The 7529-nt window shown below is 38.3% G+C and overlaps 1 pseudogene; it reads right to left on the reverse strand.

Moving 5' to 3' along the window:
• Positions 1-1898: 1898 nt before the first annotated feature.
• On the reverse strand, positions 1899-3322 carry Paics-ps4 (phosphoribosylaminoimidazole carboxylase and phosphoribosylaminoimidazolesuccinocarboxamide synthase, pseudogene 4; annotated as a pseudogene).
• Between the last annotated feature and the right edge of the window lie 4207 nt (positions 3323-7529).

Raw genomic sequence — 7529 nt, forward strand, 5'->3', positions numbered from 1 at the left:
TATATATATATATGTATATATATATATATATATATATATATATATATATATATACAAAGAAAGTATATTAAAAGTTTTAGAGGAAAAACCACGGAACATATGAAGCCAGGCCCATGAAAGTAACGCAACTTCTCAATGGAGGCACTGAAGTTCTATAAGAACTGTACAGAAATTCCCCAAACTCTACGTGACCTCATATATCAGCCCAGACCACTATACTCAGCCAAACTATCAAACATAATTGGTAAAGAAAGAAAAAATGCACAATCATAAAAAACTCGAGTAATCTCTATCTACATAATAGTGCTTAAACAAATGAGAGAGAGGGAATATCACAATATACCTCAAAAGAAAAATTTACCGTGAGTATATTGAAATATTAAACATCTATGCACTAAGCACAAGGACACTCAAGTCTATCAAAGAAACACTCTTCCAGATAAAATCATGTATTGATTCTCACACACTAATCGTGCGTGCCTTCAATGTTTCACTATTGCTCATATATATATGGGTCCTCTACAGAAATATTAAACAGAGAAATACTGGACTTAAATAACACCTTAAATCAAACGGACCTAGCAGACATCTAAAGATTATTTAACCTAAACAGAAAATAGTATACCTTTTCTAAGCAGCTCTTGGAAGTTTCTCCAAAGTTGAGCACATACTTGGACAAAAGCATGTCTCAACAGATAAAAAGAAATCACGCTAACAGCCTGTTTCCTACCTGATCTTCACACATTAAAGCTGGATATCAACAATAACAGAAGCAACAGAAAGCGCATAGAAACAACAAGCTCATGGAAACTGAACAACTCTACTGAATAAAATAGATAAGGACAGAAATCAAGGAGGAAATTTAAAATATTTCTTAGAATTTAATGAAAATGAAAAAACAGTGTTCTAAATCTTGGGGACACAATAAAGTTGCAGTCTTGTTGGTAGCATTAAGTATTTACATCAAAGAAAATCTCTGAAATGAGAAGAAACAACACCCAAATGAATAGATGACACAAAGTAATCAAACTCAGCATTGAAGTGAAGAAAAAACAAACAAACAAACAAAACAATGCAAAGACTCATAGAACAAGAGTTGGTGCTTTGGGAAAATCAACGAGATAGACAAACACTTAGAAAACAAAACGATGGAGAAAGGAAATCCAAATAAATAAGATTAGAGATGAAAAGGAGAACATTACAACAGACACCAAGACAATACAGACGATCACAACGACAAACCTGTAGATCTATACTCCACTAAACGGAACCACTAATGAGACATGGGTGTATTTCTTTCTTTTTTAAAATACTCTTTTAAAAAGTTTATGTTTTTAAATTGTGTGTGTTGGGTGGGAGAACGTAGTAGAATTTCAGAGCAGGTGCGTGTGGAAGCCATGGGATCAGATCCTGAGTTAAAGGTTATTTATTGTGAGGCAGGCCAAATGGATGCTGGGAACCAAACTCAGGTCATCTGTCAGAGAGCCATACTGGTTCTTGAACCACAGACACATTGCTTCAGTTCCATAATTACATATTTACCCAATGACTATAAAGAGGGTGAGATGTAATTTAGCATTGTCGTGCCAATTTTACTAACTATAAAGATTCTTTCCCCAGCAAATGCATGGTCTCAATACACAGTCCAGGCTGGCCTTGAATTTAGTGATCCTCTGCCTCAGCCTCTGGAGTGCTAAGGTTACAAAGACATATCACTATGTAGAGCTAGAAAATATTAATAACATCTACTGACAACGTACCAACTCATAAACTTTAAGGACCATTTGCTCATTAGTAAATTGAATTATTTTCTCTGACGTGAAATCATTTTGCCTGAATTTTTTTCTTTAAATTCAAACTAGGAATATGTATTTTCTTCTACAAATTAAATTGCTTTATTAAAAACTGCATTCTCTGATTTTCTTATCAGCCTGCTTTAAGGATGTCCATGTATTCAATATGCTTGTTCGAAGTTTGGCCCACACCAAATGGTTGTTTAACAAATATCTGAGTAGCAAACTAAGCTACCTTCTGTAGAAAGTATATTTGCACAGCCAATACCACTGGGCAGTCGAAGAGATGACCACACATCCTGAGCACCCCAGTATAGTGTAATTGGGGGACAGCTGATAACCAGATATGCAGTATTACTAGACATCACTGGGCCTAGTCCATTGCTTCTGCTGGCCACTGCAACAAATAAATACAGTAGGTATGCCATCCCCTTCATATTCTGCTTTAATCACCAAAGTTTCATCTGGTCCTTTATGTGCGGATGTTACTCTAAGTTCATATGGGATCCCAAAATTTCACAAGCTTTCTTAATTTTTTCACAGTGACCAAGGTCAGAGGTTGAACCCATCAGTACTACTACCCCACACTGACTGTTTGACTAAGAAGCAATTCCATTCTGTCTGCAACCCACTCAGAGATTTTCTTTACCATCTGGAGTCCTTCCGGGGTTACTTCTTTGAGATTCCAGTAAGACTGTCTTTCTACTGGCTTTGATCTTCTGATGGCCATAGTCGCCAGTAATCATTATCCATGACATCAGCAAGAACAATCTCCTTGGAGGTTACATCAGTGCCAAATTCAATCTTCGCATCAACCAGCGTACAGTTCAGGGGCAGCCAGGATTTCTCCAGAATTTCAAAAATAGCTTGTGTGGTATGACTCTGGATGTCCGCTTCAGTCTGCTCTATAACGAGTTCAGCAGAACAAAAGTTTGCAGGGATGAGTTGCTCCTTGGACTACTGTGGGTCACTACTGGCATCATCCTTGAAGGACATCTCTACTTTTAGTGGATAAAACTTACATCCCTCCTTTCCACCAGGGTTCCTTTAGAAAACATCCAGTTGCTATTCTTCAGCCTAACTAATCAAATGTAATCATTTTCCATTGGGATGTAATGAATGCACTCTCCCCAAATTTCTTGGTGAAACAGTTTTTATACCAGCTTCCTGTAACAACTGAAATATGCAGCTGTTTGTTCTTTTATTGGACATTCTCCCCTTCTTCTATAAGGGTGTTCCCCTCTCCATCCACCCCCTTCTTACCTCCTTCCCTGACATCCCCCTACACTGGGGGTCCAACTTTAGCAGGACCAAGGGCTTCTCCTTCCATTGGTGCCCAACAAGGCCATCCTCTGCTACATATGCAGCTGGAGCGAACTTATTGGAGATTGCAGCTTTGCCTTCCAGGGTTTTTTTCTAGCATCACTTCCTGCTTTAATCTGGTCCTTGGACTGCAAGAGGACTCTTCCTGGATTATCTAACAATTCATAGACTTCTTTTGTTTTACCCTCATAGAGTTTTTCCCCCATTGTTCACCATTATCCTAGGTGAAATAGAGGATGCAGGGGAAAAGAGACAGTGCTCTCGGATGTATTTCTTAATAAAAATGACTTACCAAAGTTAAACAAATAATAAACTATCAACTTAAATAGACACCCATTACCTCTAGTGAACTAGAATCATTAATTAAAATCTTCGAACCAAGCAGGGTCATATTCAGGAAGAGCAGAATTATATCAAACCTTCAAAAAATGCCAAAACTCCTTAAATCATTCTTCAAAGAAGAAGCTGAAAGAACATATTCTAATTGCTTTTATTTTTTTTTTTTGGTTCTTTTTTTTTTTTCTTTTTTCTTTTTTTTTTCGGAGCTGGGGACCGAACCCAGGGCCTTGCGCTTCCTAGGTAAGCGCTCTACCACTGAGCTAAATCCCCAGCCCCTAATTGCTTTTATGACGCCATTATTATCCTGATATCCAAACTACATGAAGACCCAACAAAAATTATAAATCAATATTCCTTAAGAACATAGATGCAAAAATTCCCAATAAAACACTTGCCAACCAAATGAAAAAAAACACAGCAGAAACATTATCCAGCATGATCTAGTATATTTTATTCCAGAGATGTATAGATGTGTCAACAACATAAATTGATACATGTAAACTACCACATAAAGAGGCTGAAACCAAAAAATCATGTGATCATATAATTAGATTGATATAGAGGAATTTTGTTCCAGCAATATGGCTGCTCTGGCAAGAGATCACATCCAAATGTATGACCCAGCCAGAATGTAGACATGCTGTGGATTACAGTATGAGCTGGCAAGAATACAAACACGTCCTTAGTACACACCTTTAATCCCTAATAATGAAGGTAAGGTTGGTTTGAGGTAGGAAGCAGTCATGTTTGAAAGTGACTTCTAATTGTGAGGCAGAGTGACAAATCAGAGAAAGATTTCATAAAATGATAGGATTTGCCCAGCTGACATGAGAACAGACAAGAAAGACAGGTTACTCAAGAGCAGCAAGAGAAAGAAAAGTTACGGTGTGTGGTGTGTGATGTGTGTGTACAGCAGTTCTACCCAGACAATTTTATAGAAAGAACAAGATAGACACAGGTGAAGACAGAATGATCCATAAAATGAGGAGTCAGAAGATTAGAATATATTGTGAAACCAAGTATGAAGTCAGGCAAAGCAATTCAGTTAGAAGCCAAGAGAAACTGTATTGAATTAATCATCTTGAAAGATTAGATTGCACAGAGGCTAGAAGCTTCCATACTTAGGGTTAAGGATACTTAGAACAGAAAGGAAATTCTCTGGGTTTAACCAGCACAGTTCAGGTATGAGTCTCATCTCATCACTTTATCTGAGGAAATAAAAGACACATTTACAGATGCAGAAAAATACTTTTGATAAAAAATCCAATATCCTTTCATAATAAAAGTCCTGGAGAGACTGGAAATACAAACTGCATACTTTAATGGAATAAAGGCAAATTAAACCAAGTAGGATGTGCCTAGTCTCACAGAGATTGAATGTACCAGGTGTGGTACATCACAGGGGTGTGGCCCACACAGTCAAAAGAGAAGGATAGGGGATATGGGGAATCATTTGCAAGGGGTGACTGGAGGGGGACAATGAGCAGAATGTAAAGTGAATAAGTAAAATAATAAAAAAAATAAAAGAAAACCAAAAACCAAGTGCCTTGTCAATGATAACCTAAATGAAGAGAAACTAAGAGCATTTGATTCCACTAAAACCAAGGGTAAGACAAAGGTCTATTTTCTCCATACCTAGTCAGTATACTGCTTGAAGCCTTAGAAAGAACAATGAGGAAAGTGAAGCAGATCAAGAGGATACAAATGGCAAAGAAAAAGTCAAAATATCTTTATTTGCCGATGATATGATTTTATATATAAAATACCTTAAAAACTATACCAGGAAACTTCTATAGATGATAAACCTGCTCAGTAAAGCAGCAGGATACAAAATTAACACACAGAATTCAGTAGCCCTTCATATACAACTGAGAAATGCACTAAGAAAGAAATCAGGGAAATAATACCTTTCATAATAGCATAACAAAATATCTTGGAATAATTCCAAACAAGTAATAGAAGATTTGCATTGTAAAACTTTATGATATTGAAGAAAGAAATTGAAGGAGACACAAAAAGATGGAAAAATACCACTTGAGTATATATCTGTAGGACTAATATAGCAAAAATGGTCATCTTACAAAAAACAATCCAGAGATTCAACGTAATCCCCATCAAACTTCCAACACAGTTCTTCATAGAAACTGAAAGAACAATTTTCACCTTCATAACCTAAACACAAATAACCTAAGATAGCTAAAAAAAATCCTGCATAATAAAAGAAGTGTTGTAGGTAAGATTTCAAGTTTTGGTATGAAATAATAGTCATAAAAACATCATGTTATAAACATAATCACAGAAACTTTGAGTTAAATTGAAGACCCAGAAGCAAATTAAAGATTCACATATAATGCTACACACCAATGCACACCTGATCTTTTGTTGCAGTAAAATGAAAAAGTGGTAGGACCAGTTCCTGCATGGTCCTGGCTATCTCTAGTTCTGGCTCCAACGGGCCACTGGAACCAGCACTAATTCATCTCAGATTAATATCTCTCCTGGAAGCTCTCTGCTAGCTGCCAACTTTCTGGTTCTAGCCACCCGGTAAAATCAAGACTCAACAAATTGTAATTTGAAAATCAGATTTGTGTTAAATTCTCAACCCACAATACAGTCACACAATAAACTTATAACCAATTGATAATGATATAAACTGGCCACCTAGGTAAGATAAAATTTGCCCATCTAGACAACACAAAATCCTGTACACATTCATCCCTTAAGAATAGTCATAACACCAGTCAGAATGGTTAAGATAAAAAACTCAGGTGACAATAGATACTGGCGAGGATGTGGAGAAAGAAGAACACTCCACCATCGTTGGTGGGGTTGCAAGCTGGTACAACCACTCTGGAAATCAGTCTGGAGGGTCTTCAGAAAATTGGACATAGTACTACCTGAGGATCCAGTTATACCACTCCTGCGCATATACCCAAAAGATGCTCCAACATACAACAAAGACACATGCTCCACTATGTTCATACCAGCCTTATGTATAATAGCCAGAAGCTGGAAAGAACCCAGATGCCCTGCAACAGAGGAATGGATACAGCAAATATGGTACAATTACACCAGGGAGTACTACTCAGCTATAGAAAACAAAGACTTCATGAAATTCATAGGCAAATGGAACTAGAAAATATATCCTGAGTGAGGTAACTCAATCTCCTCTCTCTCTCTCTCTCTCTCTCTCTCTCTCTCTCTCTCTCTCTCTCTCTCTCTCTTTCTCTCTCTCTCACACACACACACACACACACGCACACACACACACGCACACACACACGCATGTGTGCACACACACGCACATGTGTGCACACATGGTATGCACCCACTGATAAGTGGATATTAATCCAAAGCTTTGATTACCCAAGATACAATCCACAGACCACATGAAGCTCAAGAAGAAGGATGACCAAAGTGCAGATGCTTCAGTCCTTTTTAGAGTGGGGAACAAAAATATTCATAAGAGGAGATATGGAGACAAAGTTTGAAGTGGAGACTGAAGGAATTGTCATTCAGAGCCTGCCCCAAGTTGGGTTCCAGCCTACATACAGCCACCAAACCCAGACAATATTGCTGATGCCAAGAAGTGCATCCTGACAGGAGCCTGATATAGCTGTCTCCTGAGAGGTTCTGCCAGAGCATGACACATACAGAAGCGAATGCTTGTAGCCAACCATTGAACTGAGACATGGGGTCTCCATTAGAAGAGGTAGAGAAAGGATTGAAGGAGCTGAAGGAGTTTGCAACCCCATAAGAACAACAATACCAACCAACCAGAGCTCCCAGGGACTAAACCACCATCCAAAGAGTACACATGGACAGACTCATGGCTCCAGCTGCATATGTAGCAGAGGATGGCCTTGTTGGGGGTGCTAGTGGGAGGAAAAGCCCTTGTTCCTGCCAAGACTGGACCTCCCAGTACAGGGGAATGTCAGGGCAGGGAGGTGGGAAGGGGTGGGTGGTTGGGTTTGGAAACATCTTCATAAAAGAAAGGAGGGGTGATGGGTGGGGGTTTATGGATGGGAAACTGGGAAAGGGGATAACATTTAAAATGTAAACAAAAGATATCCA

Source organism: Rattus norvegicus, chromosome 6, assembly GCF_036323735.1.
Source record: "Rattus norvegicus strain BN/NHsdMcwi chromosome 6, GRCr8, whole genome shotgun sequence".
Classification (NCBI taxonomy): Eukaryota; Metazoa; Chordata; class Mammalia; order Rodentia; family Muridae; genus Rattus; species Rattus norvegicus.